The following is a 15,780-nucleotide window of genomic DNA, read 5'->3' as shown; positions in this document are numbered from 1 at the left end:
TCCTGTCTGTTCTATATTACATTCAATAAATTATTGTTGAGGGGTGGTCATGAGTATTACTTAATGTCTAACTGGAATCTGAGAGAGCACAAACAATGGGTAAAGAGGACCTGAATATGACTGGAGGAGTCTAAAGGAAGAAGCTACCAGAAAGTGTCCCCATTTTACAAAATGGGAAAAAGTACATGATAGCAAGACATGGTTATTTTAGGTGTCATTTGACACCTTTCATTATTCATGAAACCACCTAATTTACTATATCAAAGAGATGTCTTCCACCATAGAATAATAGTTTTGGATATAGGAGTATCCTTGAAGGAAGCTACTCTATTGCAGGATACTCATCCAAAGTTTTGTCTCAGTAGTAGCTTCCCCTTCACCTGTCCCAAATCATGAAATCCATGTCAGGTCACTTTAATCCACAAGCTTTCTATCTTTTGTTTGGAACCCAGTGGTAAGAGCCATCCTGTTCCTTCAGCTGGAGAAGGCAAGCATCGCCTGCTTTTGAGGTGGTTTAGCAGCTCTGGTGCTCGAAAGCACATGAAGTTCTCTCCAGACGGCAGCTAAGGCAGACTGAAGTGAGAAATCCATTATAATAACCTGCTTTCTGAGGAAAGGGGATTACAGGTAATTTTCTTTTATTCCCTAGTAACAGGGTTTTAATACAGTGCTGAGACACTAGTTGAAAATCAAATACCTCATTGAATTAAGGTGAAAAACTGATGAATTGTCTCATTCCTTTCTCAAGGCTTTGGAAACGTGGTAGTTAGAGATTTTTTTAGCGAGTAGTTTTTTGAACATTAGGTATGTTTCCATATCTAGAACGCACATTTTTACCCTGGGCCTGATTCAACATGAACAATTATAAATTCTGTGACATTCATGTAAATAGGGTTTCGATAACAGAACCTTTGAAAATTATCACATACTCTGGAAAACACACATGCCAATGAGTGTATACTTGTACTTATAATCACAAATTTATCATGTCTATCAGTGAATTTCTTTTTTTTTTTTTTTTTGAGACAGAGTCTCACTGTGTTGCCTGGGCTAGAGTGCCGTGGTATCATCCTAGCTCACAGCAACCTCAAACTCCTGGGCTCAAGCGATCCTCCTGCCTCAGCCTCCCAAGTAGCTGGGACTACAGGCATGCGCCACCATGCCCGGCTAATTTTTTTCTATGTATTTTTAGTTGTCCAATTAATTTCTTTCTATTTTTAGTAGAGACAGGGTCTCGCTCTTGCTCAGGCTGGTTTCGAACTCCTGAGCTCAAACAATCCGCCCGCCTCGGCCTCCCAGAGAGCTAGGATTACAGGCGTGAGCCACCGCGCCCGGCCCTATCAGTGAATTTCTTATTCTTAGGTGTGGCTGAAGACAATCTGGAAAATAGTAGCACAGATTTAGTTTTGGCCTCCTGAGCCCCGTTTTCTGTGCTAGTGTGCCTACTGGTTGGTGACTGTGGCTGCTCTCAACAAAGTTTCTTCTCTCAGACAACTCTTTCCTTATTGGCTTGTAGTCGTTAATAGAAAATGTTTCTAGAACGATATTAGTAATTAGGCAGCCTGTGCTGTTGATTCCCACTGCTGAACAGCCTAAATTTCCTGACATTCTCTTTGTATTCATATATGCAGACTCCTGGATACTCATTCAGCATAGACTACATGGTATACTAGAAAGGTTGCTGGACTAGGGGCCATTTACAACTTGTCCATATCCAAGGAAATCACATATCCTTTGGGGACCTTAATTTCTTCATTTTAAAATTTGGAGAACATGGTTTAGATAACCATGAGGATCCAGATCGACTCTAACATTCTGTGTCACACATACACACACTCACTCACACTCGCCTTCATTATCAGATGGTAGCTCCTTCAAAGTATGGTTTGTTAAATTTCCAGCACATAGCAGATGATCAATAAATATTTGTTGAATAATGGAAAGGAATCTGGGTATGTATATTTTGTTAAATAGCAGAGTTTGGTGAGATACTGAAAATAACTCAGTTTTTTCTAGGTCTTATTTATAGGCTTCAGTGTTGTGTGCATAATTTCAGGTCTATTGCAAGATAGAACGTTGATGTATTAAACCCTGAAAATGGGTTTCTAATGGAAAAACCAATTGAACGTTATGTAGAGTGGTGTTAGCAGTATCTCCTCTAATGGTACACTTGTAATGAATAGCTGATTAGCACCATGCTATGATTAAAGAGAGGTGAATAACCTTCTATTTTACTCCCTTCTGAGGATTTATACTCTATGCTAAATTGTTTTAAAGCCCAGCTTTGCATTACTCCTGATTTTGCTGAGCAAGTAGAAACCTGAAATTGTGTGGTTTTCGAAGGAATTCACTCAGCTCATCTTTTATAACAATGTCAACATACAATGTTTTATTGGGGGATCCTAAAAGTAAATCTAGAATGATATTGAATTTTTTAAAACAAAATAGCATCAACTCAAGCTTAAATAGAAAGGGCCTCATAGCTAACTAAAATTAATCAAGGCAAACAACATCATCTACCTGAAGAGGACAGTTAACATTTAACATACTGTAAATTAAAACCCTGACCACCCTGTAGAATGATAAAGGAGAAAATATTAACATCATAGTTTGGCAAAAGAGCACATGGTATTTTGCAGGAATGGTGACATCTTTACTGTAGGTGAAACCTAAATTAACTGGATAAAGGCTTCTGAGTGAAAAATTTCTCTTTACAAGTTTCAAAGGGACAAAAATGAGGAGAAAGAGGGTTATTTCAAATATATGGACAGACATCCTTTATTTCTGCTTGTGAATTCCAGCATAAATCAAAAAACCAATAGAAACTGATTGAAGTGGAACTAAAACCAGATGGTGACACAGAGGAGGGAAGGGTCCTCAGCTGGCACTCACTACTACCCAACCATGCCATGACTACAATGCAGGGAGTTGTTGGAAAAAGAAATATTGTTTTTCTCCCTGTCAAATGCAACTTCAATCATGGCTGACTTAAGGCATATTACAGTTTAGTGGAATTTCCAATGTGTTATTTATATGGATTTATAAATTACATTCATTTCCTTGTAATACATGAAGGCGTGTATTAAAATTTCACTAAACTTGTCTCTCATATGAGATAATACCTATTATTACTAATACTTATACTCATCATTTTCCTTAATCACCAGGGACAGAACAACAGCTGGGGATTGCCTTTAATCTACCAGACATTACACCAAATACAAATGTACAATCTTCAGAATCATTTCATCAGTTTCTAAAACAAGAATATAAACATGAGTTATCATCTGTCACAATAGCTTTATGTGATCAAGCCCTTGCAATTGATCAAAATTAAGCCATTATGTGAAATTATAATAAAGGAGAATATAAAAGGATCCCTGTGTATCCTGAATATCTCACAGCCATAATGGAATTTTCCTGGGGGTAAAGCAGTATATTTCATAATGTCCCCAGGGTTCTCCAATATTCAACATCTATATCCCTGGGGCTAGAAATTAGGCCTGAAACTAGTGGAATTATTGAAGTATAAGTGGCAGAAATTCACAAGTAACAGATATGAAATCTATTGACACATTTTTCTGTTTAGAAACAGTTAATGGTGTCCCACATAGGTGGTCTTTAATCAGTGATAATTTCTTTATTCAAAAAAGAAAAAAAGTATACATAGGGGATAGAGACACAGCCAAGGGGGAGACAAAGTTCAAGAGTGTGCATCATTTTCTTTTTATCACTTAAATGTCTGATCCTTGTGTCATTGTATTGTAAAATGTGTACCCACTGAGGAGAGTTGGGTAATAGTATGAACACAACAACATCCCCATGACTAGCAAATGAAGTTCCTGAAACCAAAACACAAAGTTGAGCATTTGACAGGCCCTTCTTGATACAAGGAACAAGACCAAGGACTAAATCCTCCTCCAATAAATTGCAAAAATACCTGGGAAAATAACAGTGTCATGAATCACCCACACTATCATGCCTCATAGGAGACCAGCTAAGTTTCATTGTGACTGAAATACATTTCTGGAACTAGAACAAGCATGGAGGACACTATGCAAGACTCAAGAAGGCTACCTTGTTGGTAACCCCTCTGCCACTCTCAGCTGTTATTCCAAATTCTTGTTTCATTATGTGCTCTTATAAGAATACTCTTCCTTTATGATCCTTGATTCAGTTGCACTCTATTGACACTTACTCACTCATTCACTAAATATTTATTAATAGCTATTGAGTGCCCATTCTTATGCTAAACACTGCAGATTCATGAAAAGGAGACAGACATAGTCCCTACCCTTGCAAAGTTCAGAATCAGTCGACAAAGAAACAGCACAATTTCACAGATAAGAAAATTCTATAAAAGAAAAATATAGGCTGCTATAAGAGCAAGTGACAGGTGCTTTTTACCTTGAGTTTTCTACTTACTTATGTGTCCTACTATCTCATGGCTCCTGCCTATGCCCGTCTCTTAGTGGGTCCCATTTTAGATGCTACCTATTAACTATAACTCATTATTCTGTCAGAGAGAAATTGATTGATTGATTTGGTCACTATCAACTTAGAGCATCTGCTTTGGGAAGAGCAAATATTGCTAGGACGTCTCAAAAGCCACTGAAAGCCTATAAGATTGCTGGCTCTGCAAAAGTCACTCATTCATTTGTGTTTAGGGTAAAGGGGACACATATTAAAAACATGGGGATCTATTTATAAAGAACTCCTTGGAAGGAGTACAGGTGTATCAGGACTTTCAAGTCTTCCATTTGGAACACATGGGTAACTTGTGTGACTTGTTCGATATTGAAATACAAACATCTTATTTGTCTTATAATAGTTGCCTACCTATAGAAAATTCTCTTACAGAATATATAAGTCAAAATCCATTCAGAACACAATAATGACACCTGTAATTTGAGCAGAGTAAATTTAATGTTAAGAAGTATTGAATTGGTCAAAGAGGATTCACTACTAAACAGGGGTAGAGATCACTAAAGCAGTGGTCCCCAACCTTTTTGGCACCAGGGATTGGTTTCATGGAAGACAATTTTTCCACGGACCAAGGGGTGGGGGAGATGGTTTCAGAATGAATCAAGCGCATTACATTTATTCTGCTCTTTATTGGTATTATTATTACATTGTAATATATAATAAAATAATTATACAACTCATCAAAATGAAGAATCAGTGGGAGCTCTGAGCTTGTTTTTCTGCAACTAGATGGTTCCACCTGGGGGTGATGGGAGACAGTGACACCCAAAGTGTGTTGCTTATGTCCAATCTACTCCGTAATCTCGTTTTGGTTACTGTCACTGCACAAAACCCTGCTTCACAAAGATAGGATGTTGGAAATGGAAGCAGGTTTTTCAGTGCTTTTGTGGCAATCTTAGGATATTCTGTCTTGATTTTAATCCAGAACATATGGAGATATGAAGTTGTCTCAAACATACTTTTAAGGCCACTGTCATTTGCGATCTCAAGCAGTTGATCCTCTTCTAGCACGGACAAATTCGATTCACCTGGTTTATGCACAAATGGGCCATGGATCCATTTCTTTCCCGTTTGGGGGCCTTTTGTGGTTGGGAAGTAAAGCTCAAACTCTTAAAAGCTGAGATAGTTGATCATGCACCAGCTGGGAGAAAAAAAAAGCTCTGGCTCAGTCTCTTTCAAAATCTCTGCTAATGTTTGAAACGTGTCAAAATACCAATGTTTACTCATCGTCCCCATAATTCCAGTTTGGCTTGGAATGCAGCCACTTTATCTGCTGACTTGAACACAGTTGTTGTTCTCCCCTGAAGTGACTGATTGAGTTTGTTGAGCAATTTGAATATGTCATACAAATAAGCAAGTTTTGGGACCCATTCTGTGTCACTGAAATGTGCTGCCATTGGTGACTATTTTTCTAAAAGAAATCTCTGGAGCGGCTCTCATAACTCAAAAACTGTGGCCAGTGAGCTACCTTTAGAAAGCCATCTCACTCTGTGTACACGAGAACACGTGTGTGCTCTGTGTCCATCTCCTCACAGAGCTGCATGAACAGACATGAGTTAAGGGCATGTACTTTAATGTGGTTGATCATTTTAATCACATCCTGCAAAAACGTTGTTTAGTTCAGGTGACATTTTTTAGCTAGCCAGCATTTCTCTATGGATGTCACACTGCATAGATTTGATTCAGAAGTGACCTCTCTGACCCAAGTAGTGAAACTAGAAAGCTGTCCAGTCATAGCAGCCGCTCTTTCCGTGCATATACTGACACAAAATCACCAATTCAGTTTTCCTGATATGTAATCATTCAAAGACTTGAATAGTTCTGCAGCTGTAGTATTGGTCGGCAACAAAAGTGCACATAGCATATCATCATGTACATCCTCCTGAAAAATATATTGCACAAAAACAAGCATTGTTGCCTTGTTGTCAACATCGGTAGACTGGTTAACCTGGATTGCATACCATAGAGACTCATTAATCCTAACAATTGTGCCTCGATATCCTTTGCTATTTTCATCAATTCGTGTAGATACAGTGCTAGCCGAAAAAGGAACACGTGCCACCCTTTGAACTGCAGTCTCTCCTGAAAGTTCACTGGAAATGTCCTTAGCAACAGGCAGGATCAACTCTTCACCAATAGTAAAGGGCTTCTTAGCTTTAGCAATGCAGTGAGCCACTAAGAATGATGCTCTCAGTGCAGACATTTGATGAAGTGGTGGCCTTCAGTAATTGCTTCTATTCTTGTTATTAAATAATTGCTTTGTGTTCACTCTTTTTTTCTTTTGGAAAATTCCAAAGACTTGTCTTTTAATGCAGGGTGCTTGGTCTCCATGTAGCGAAGCAGTTTTGAAGGTTTCATGGCTTCACTGGATAGCTGGTCGCCACATATTACACAAGTAGGCTTGGGGAATGTAAATCACCTGTTGCAATTAACCCATAATTTAAATAGGACTCTTGGTTTTTGTTTTAAATGCAGCTTTCATTTTGTTGGCAGTCTTAGAGTCTTCCGCTGTCTCATCATTGGGTCTTTCCCCCATTTCAAAGAAGCTCTCCAACGACGTTTGTTTTTTACTCATTTTTGCGAGGGTTAGCTTGTGTCCTTACCAAAACTGCAACGGAGACAAGTGCCCAGTGCAGGAAAGATTTGATGATGGAAATGGTAAAGAAAATAATGGGTGGGCCACACACACTCAAATAAGTGTTGGATTCTAATTTAAAGCCTGCCACCAGATGTAGCTTAATTTTCACTTGCCACTCACTGAAAAGGTTTTAATATGAGTCTGCAAACAATTGATTTATTATGGTCTCTATGCAGTGAAACCTCTCTGCTAATGACAATCTGTATTTGCAGCCGCTCCGCACCGCTAGCTTCACCACCTCAGATCATCAGGCACTAGATTCTCATAAGGACCACAGTAACCTAAAACCCTCGCAGTTTACAGTAGGGTTTGCGCTCCTCTGAGACTCTAATGCCGCTATTGATCTGACAGGAGGCGGAGCTCAGGCAGTGATTCAAGCAATGGAGAGCGCTGTAAATACAGATGAAGCTTTGCTCGCCTTCCCACCGCTCACCTCCTGCTGTGCGGCCCACTTCCTAACAGGCCACGGACCAGACCAGTTCCAGTTTGTGGCCCCGGGATTGGGGACCACAGCATTAAAGAATAATAGGGATAGAGGAGTTAGGAAACTTCACTATCTTTAGGGCTGGGGGTGGGGAAACACAAGGAAAAACGAACTTGGAAATGAGTTCTTCCCACTCTCCAGCACAAAGCTGAGATTCAGACTTTGTGGGAGAGATGTGGTTGAGGTGTCCTTGGGTGGCAGAGAAGTTCACTGAGAAGCCACAGCAAACCACTCCTGGGATGCAGGTAAAACTCATCGGGAATTCATTGAATGGGATGTCCATAAAAGTCACTGAGAAGCTGTTTGCTGTGACGTGAGGCAGCTCCCTGCTGCAATACTGTGGTGCTGGTGAGCTCAGCAGGAAGCAGTTATAGGATGATGGCGAAACTCGCTGGGGAGCCACGCTGGGGTGTCTGACTAGCACTCTTTATTATCATCGTGCTGCTGGCAAAGTAGAGGGGTTGACAGGAACCAGCTCCAGCATCAGAAAGCGTGGAAAGGAGGGTAGATTTGAAGTTGAGAAATGTTTAAATTGATAATGGGTATACACTCAAATTTGGTGTTGAAGTTCTAGCTTTCTCTGTCACCATGGTTTTCAGTTATCCTGATAATTTTGGTGATCCTCTGTTGAAAATCATGCCTTATCTTATTAATAGTTATACCTACATATAGAAAGTGTTCATTCTAAAATTATTTATTCAATATCATAATGTCTAAATACGACTCTTTCTAATGCATAATGATGAATTCAACTATTTTATAATATGCATACTCACATATGGATTTATTAGATTTGTACATCTTAGGAAAGATTCAATAGTTCAATTTAATTATGCAATTATATACTACCTACTGTGTGCAAATCTCTTTAATGAGATGCAGTGATTTAAAGATGACCCTGTCTTCCTGATTATATAAGTAAGATAAATTCACACAAAAATAACTAAGACAATACCAATTTTATGTTATTGTATTCAGTCATCTGATGCACATTGTTTGGTCACTTACTGTGAGCCACATAACTTATTATAGGTACAAAATATGAAAGCATTAGGGAGTTCCCCTGGAGTTCTCAGAGATGCTTTGTAAAAATTGGGATTTGAATTGTGTTCTGAAATATGGAATTATTCTTCAGTAGCTGAATTTGGGGATAGAAAATGAGCAGGCAAGGTAGAGATAGAAACTTTAGCAAAGAACTAGAGGAGTGTATAGAAATTATTCCATTTATTATGTCCAAATCATAGTTGGACTTCAATATCTTTTACCTAAATAGATTCCCTTGTCTTCTCTCTCCTCTTTATGGTGTTCCTACACATTACAGCTGGATTAATCTCTGCACAATAAAATTTAGATTTTATCATTATTGTTCAACACCTCAATGCCTTCAAACCACTGCATGCTGAATTCAGAATGCCTCCTTCTGGTTTTTCAAGGCCCTCCATGGTAAGGCCTCAAACTCACTCTTTAACTTGTTATTCCACAACTCTCCGATGTTCAACTCCACTAATTTACCTCAAATGCCATTTTTCAAATGCACACACTCACCTGGAATAGTCTTTGCAACTCTACCCAAGCTCATCTGAAAAGTTAACTTTTCCATCAAGACAGTCTTTATCTCCCAATGGATGAAATTTCTCTTCTGAACTCTGACATGAGTGGAGGTAGACGTAGCCTGACTTGTTTTTATATCCCAAGGATAGCAGTGAGGTTTATGAAAAAGCTACAGGGCTACAAAATATAAGATGTCTGGTGTCAAAGTATCTACCACTAAAAGGGATCAAATGTTGTATCAGGAGAATGTCATTATCTATTCAGGAAGAATATGGGTCCCAACCCCTAAAATTAAACAGACCAAAAATAAATAAGAAATTTTCTCTTGGATCCAAGAAATGGCCTGTGCATTCTAGTATTCCTCTCAGACTTATTCTAGAAGTAAATGGTTGTCCCCTTCATGTAAACTTCAAAGGTCAGGGAAATGCCCCACAATACCTGGGTTCCCTTATGAAACTTCAGTAGGAAGAGAGAAAGCCAGAAGCAGATTTATTATCTACCTAGAGTTGTCTGATTATTTATACCTCTTCATTCTTCCAGGGCTTCAGTGAATAATAAATTTACAGTTGGCATCTATGCTTTTACTTTGCATGCTATAAATCTAAGACCAAAAGATCCCACACTTTAGTTTTTTAATGATCAAATGTTGTCAGTCCTGGGGTCTTTAAGAAGGTCGTTTTTATTATCCAAGTGAAAAGCTTATTATGAATGTTGAAGTACAAGTTAGATTCCAGATGTGTGTTCAAACAGGATTAGAATAAGAGAATAAAATAGTACGGGAGAACATGATCCTACTCTAATTTCGCAATTTATTTCTCAGAGTTGCCTGTCGGTCTTGGCACACCATTGAAATGTAGCATCTAAGGAAGCTAGAATCCTTGTACTAGAAACCACTCCTTTTGAAATAAAGACTGCTGTGGGATAGCAGAATTATATGGCTCTGTGGTCTCTGATGACTTATTGTGGATGAGGCATACTATATACCTCTCACTTTCTTTTCTTTCTAGAGAGTTGGGCTTATTGAAGCGTAGCTGATTTTTCTTTATAATATGTCAAACTGGCATTTTATTGATGTAGGTAGTGGTGTAATACCATAATACTTTTGACATAATTTTATATTATAGTGGGATTTGGAGAGAGAGTTGCTAGCTTAACAACGTCATCATCGTCTTCCTCTTCTTCTATTTTTTTAATGTACAATTTAATATAGATTCACTTCCTGTGATACATAATAAAAGAACATATTTAAGTTGCCAATGAAATAATCTTTCTGAACTTTTTGCTGATTAACCTCTGTATTTTTTAAATCAGAGTTGGAGAAACCCAAGCCAGTCATTTAAAGCAAAAAAGAAAAAGAAAAAAAATTACCCCTAAAACCATAAGCAAATGAAAAGATAGCATTTTTAAATTTGGTCCTGTGGGATAACAATTCTTACTCTTTGTTTTACTTCTTACTACTTATTAAAAACTAGGAACATTACAGTATGTAAATTATACATTAATATCAGTTATAGTGAATAATCCTTTCCCTGATTATTGGACATATCCATTTTCCTTAGACTTCTAGAAGCTTAACCTCTTCCATTAAATTATTTAAGCTCAACTGAAGAAAGCTTTAGGTTTACAGTGGCATGGAAAGTTTTCAACATCGACTCTATACTAACAAAGAATGGAACATTTCAAAGTATTAACAGTTAACTGCTTAACAATCAGCTTAAAAGATCTGGCTTTAAAAGTACATGCACAGACATTTATTGTCTCCAAGACTGGCATCACACAAGTGAGATCGGCTTTTTATGCTTTCGCTTTTCACTCAGGGCACCTTTGACTATGAAGACCATTTATCACGGTCACCATTGTCTGGCGCTTTAGAGATCTCACTACCAACAGGAGCAGCAGGAGACTCCGGTTTAGAAGAAGAAACGGTTCCAAAATCATTTTTAAAGAATTTGAACCATTTAAAATTCTTTGTATTTTGACTTGTTCTATATTAGTAACAATGTCAGTGGCACTATTGTCAATGTGCTCTGAATACATACTTATTAAGGGGCAGCCAAGACATTAGAAGCTATAACTCTTAAGGTTGGCCTCCTTTTTATTCTCTTGCCAAAGGGCTTCGACTGAAAGGCCAGAGAATGGCTTCAGTTGTGCTGGTCTCCATAGCGTCTAAAATTGATGGGCTAACTGCATCCAGGGAACAAGCTGCGGAGAACAGTCTGGTACCAGTAAAGACACTAGGTCTCTCTATAATCCTCAATTATCAAACTTTCCAGCAGGAAATTTTAGCTGCTAATAACTTTTTAGAGGCATAATTTAATTACACAATTTATTTCTAAAGATGAGTCAATATAGTTGTCAGGACAAAACTACTTTCCAGCAAGAATATTGGCAGGTGTTTTGCAGTCTTTTGATACCTGTTTTTCTGATATTCCTCCATCCTTCTAATAAATTAGGCTGAGAATAAAGGATGAGGCTATTTTATCATAATGCTTTGTTGCCTGAAGTCAACAGAAGGATGATATTTTTTCTTCTAACTGGGAAAACAGAGTAATTAGAATAATGCAAGGATATTCAAAATTGTTGGATCAGAAAATTAATCCTAAAATGTTCCATGGACTAAAAAATACAAACTGGATTGGGGGCCAGAAGGCCTGGGTCTTATACCCAGTGTCATCTAACCTGAGGCAAAAGCTCAGAGAGTTGGATTTCTTTGCCTGCAGAATCCGGTTTGGAAGTTTTTGAAATGCACACTTGCTATATCGTTGCGCAACCCATTGCTTTCCTTTGGTTCTGCGTAGACCTGACTTGATCTGTGGCAAGTGAGATTGGCAATATATCCCATCTTCCTTTTAGCAAACACACCATTGAGAGTAACTGTACTCTATGGAGGAACTTATCCTATGATAGCTGGGTCCCTCTACTATATAGTCTTCCTAGGACCTGTACTTCTCATTCAGAGAACTTCTCAGAAGTATGCTTTAAATAAAAAATATGTACAGTTGTCTGTTTAGTATCTGTTTTCCCCAGTGGACTCTGCATTCTAAGATGCGAAAAATTACAGCAGTCTTACTCTCCACTGTGCCTAGCACATTGTCGAACACATAACATGAGGACTTAACAAGTGTTTGTTCTATTAATAAATACTAAATTTAAACTGAAAAACCTCAGATCCCCCCTGGCCCAGCTTTGGTACCCTGAAAAAGAAGGAAAATATAATTAGGGAAGGAGAAGGGAACGTTGGGTATTCTTTCCTTTGGATTTAGCAAAAAAAAAAAAAAAAAAGATTATTACTAAAGTCATTTATAAGCTTTTGTTTATAACTAATCAAAACACTCAGATATTTTTGATAATGATACTAACCGATATTTTAAGATAGCCAATATAACTGTTAAATTTGTAGTTATATGCAATAGCATTCTATAAACTGGTCCTTTCACCAACATCAAGAATGAGAAACATGGCTAGAGAATGACAGTTATAATGATAAACAAGGCACTTTTTAGAAACCCAGATGCTTGAATCAGAGCAATATGGATTCAAATCCTGGCTAAGTTATTTTAGACAGGTTACTTAACTTTGCACATTCATAAAAAGTTGATCATAGACCCAATAAATAGGATTGTTGTAAGGATAACTTCAGATGATATATGCAAAGCACCTATCATATTGCCTGGTGCATAGTAAGCACCTGATGCATATTAGTGGCTAATATTATCATAATTATAATAGTACTTTTAGTATAATCTGAATATTCCAAGTCCACAAAAATGAGTTCTCCAATAAGTTCTCTAGAACTCATTTTCTGTGAACAAAAAAGTTTGCATAGCCTCAATGCCATCTTTGGAGGTTCCTTCCATTTATTATGAAATCTGGCTATCTCTAAGGGCTATAGCTTCCCCTGCTCTCACGTGGAAGCGCTTTGGCTGGCCATGCATCACGAAGCCTAGAGATGCCCTCCTTGATTTTCAGTGCAGCTGTCAGTGAATCTCCTCACTATCTGTCAATCACCACAGGGCCAAAGAAATCGTACCATCAAACTATAGCACCTGCTACACGTCCTTGTGCATTCATGTACTACCTTACCATTACTTCCTTCATCTGTTGAGTGTTTTTGGCAACTGGCCCACTGTTTTCACTGTAGAGGACTCTTGGCATTGCTCTTGCCAATCTTTAGAAGCACATAAATGATTCATCTAATACTAGCTTTAGTTCTTCAGCCATTTCACCAATCATCTTTTTCTCTATCCCACTTCAGATACTCAATCCTGTAGCCAGGCCCTAGAATTTGTTATCACCAATAACTGCCCCACTTCTAAATGCCCAAATTTGAGCATCCTACATTCTGGCTACAATGTCTCATATTTTTCCCAGCTCACTTTCTCAATGAACCTAACTGTAGTAATTCTTTAATCACACGTGTGTTCCAATCTATTGTTCCCAACACTTTCTCACTATCGTCTTTGTCCACATCCTTCCTTCTCTTACCTGTTAGCTTTGATCCCATGGTCCATCATTAACATCATTAAAATGTCTCTCTTTCTCTCGAAGATACGTTTATGGCTGTCAACCCCTTTTCTACTCCTCACTCATATCTGATGGTAAAATAATCAAAAATTTTTATTTCAATGAGAAAATGGCAGTGAAAGGACAATATTTCACCTTTCTGTGAGGAAGTCTGTTACCAATCTTAATGCAGCCTTATTCTCCACATTATTTTTATTCTCACAATAAATAAACCATTCCTGCTCCCATAGAAAGCCAACCCCTCAACTTGGGCTCCATCTGCTTCTCTCTTACTTAAAGACTTTGCTCCTACAATTATCTCTTCTCTTCCCTTTGCCATCAATTTCCCCCCTCTCTGTTGTATCATTTTCAAAAGAAGAAAAAAACTAATGGTCTTATTAAAAATTCGTCTACCTCCACCTTCTGTCTCTCTTCTTAGTAGTCTTACAACAGAGCTCCTTGAGTGATTGGTTTGTGTTCACTGTCTACTGGTTCACCTCTTATTTCTCTCATTAATGTCTTATCATTAGGATTTCGTCACCACCACCACTGAAGCTGCTCTTAATAAAGCCACCAACAAATCCATATCATGTAAAATCCAATGATCAATTTTTTTTCTCATCATATTCAAACCCTCAACAGTGATAAACACAAATGATTATTCTTCTGGTCTTGACCAGTTAATCGCTGTTCACTTGACAACTAGGATAACCAGCTCCTTTTGTTTTCTTCCTACTTCAATGACTGTACCAAATTATTCTTTCCTACATCTCCTCCTTTATTTATTTATTTTTTTTTTACCTTTAACTATCATGAGGCCCAAAGCTCTTTCTTCTCTCTACTTATGAATACATCTAAAGGCAATCTCATCTGCCTTTATGGCTTTGAGCACAGTCTAATTTTATGCCAACTCTCAAATCTTTATCACATTGCTGAATTCTATATATAAAAAATCACGTTCTATGTAACAGAGCTCTGATTACTACCCATTATCATACCCAACTTTGATCCTTTTAGCTCTTCCCTATTTCAATAAATAGCACAACCACACATTTGGTTGCTCAGGCAAAAACTTTAAGCAGTTCCTTTGATTTCTCACTTTCCTTAATACCCCTTACCCATTTAACCAGCAAGTTTTGCATATTTTGTCATCTAAATACATCAAAATTCAATCTTCTCACCATCTATACTGCCCAGAGCCTAGCCCAAGCAATAATTATCTCTTACTTGAGATAATTGTTAGTCTGATGCATCAGATAATTATTAGACTGATGTATTAATCTTCTAATTGCTTCTTCTATTTCATTTATAACCCCAATAGTATATTTTCCACAAAGCATTTAAAGATATATTAAAAAAGACAAAAATGATGATAATATTCCTTAAGATTCCACCTCTGCTACTCACCATCAAGCCAAAACCCTGCAAAGATTTCATCCCATTGTGAATAACATAGGCAGTCTTCAGCACTGCTTGTAAAAGCCTTACATTTAATGATTCCTAATACTTTTTCACTCACTCATTCACCCCATTCCAACCACATAGGTATCATTGATGCTTCTCAATAGGACACACTCAGCCCTATCCCAGGTCTTTATACTTGCTGTTCTGACCCACATGACACGTTCTTTGCCAGATACACATGCGATTGGCTCTTTCCCATCATCTCCCGTGTCATCTCCTTAGGAAGGAATTTCTTGATGGCTGTATTTAAAGTATCTCCTCCATCTCCAGTCCTGAACAATCCCTTTATTATCTGCTTTATTTCTAATACTACTCAACATTGTTAGACTACGTACACATGCACATGCACTCCACATACACGTTTGTTTTTTGATTTCTTCCAGTAGAATTTAAGATTCATGAAGGAAATTAGTTTTATTCAATGCTATAATTTCGTGGCTTAGAATAGTGCCTGGCAAATTTTGAATACTCAAAAAATAATTGTTAATCAAAGGCTGAAATCAATGACAAAAATGAATTAGATTGAGATGACTTTTGGGTTTTGTCTATCTATATATTTGACCAAAACAAAAATAAAGATGCAGAGTAAAAATTTTGATTAAGTACATAGAGAAACTATTTTATTCTCATTAATGGGTTTTTTTTCTTTTTATTT

The sequence above is a fragment of the Propithecus coquereli genome, unplaced genomic scaffold (assembly GCF_000956105.1).
Source record: "Propithecus coquereli isolate 6110/MARCELLA unplaced genomic scaffold, Pcoq_1.0 Scaffold7, whole genome shotgun sequence".
NCBI classification, from domain to species: domain Eukaryota; kingdom Metazoa; phylum Chordata; class Mammalia; order Primates; family Indriidae; genus Propithecus; species Propithecus coquereli.
The sequence above is the reverse complement of the archived record's forward strand: the minus strand, read 5'-3'. Positions refer to the sequence as shown.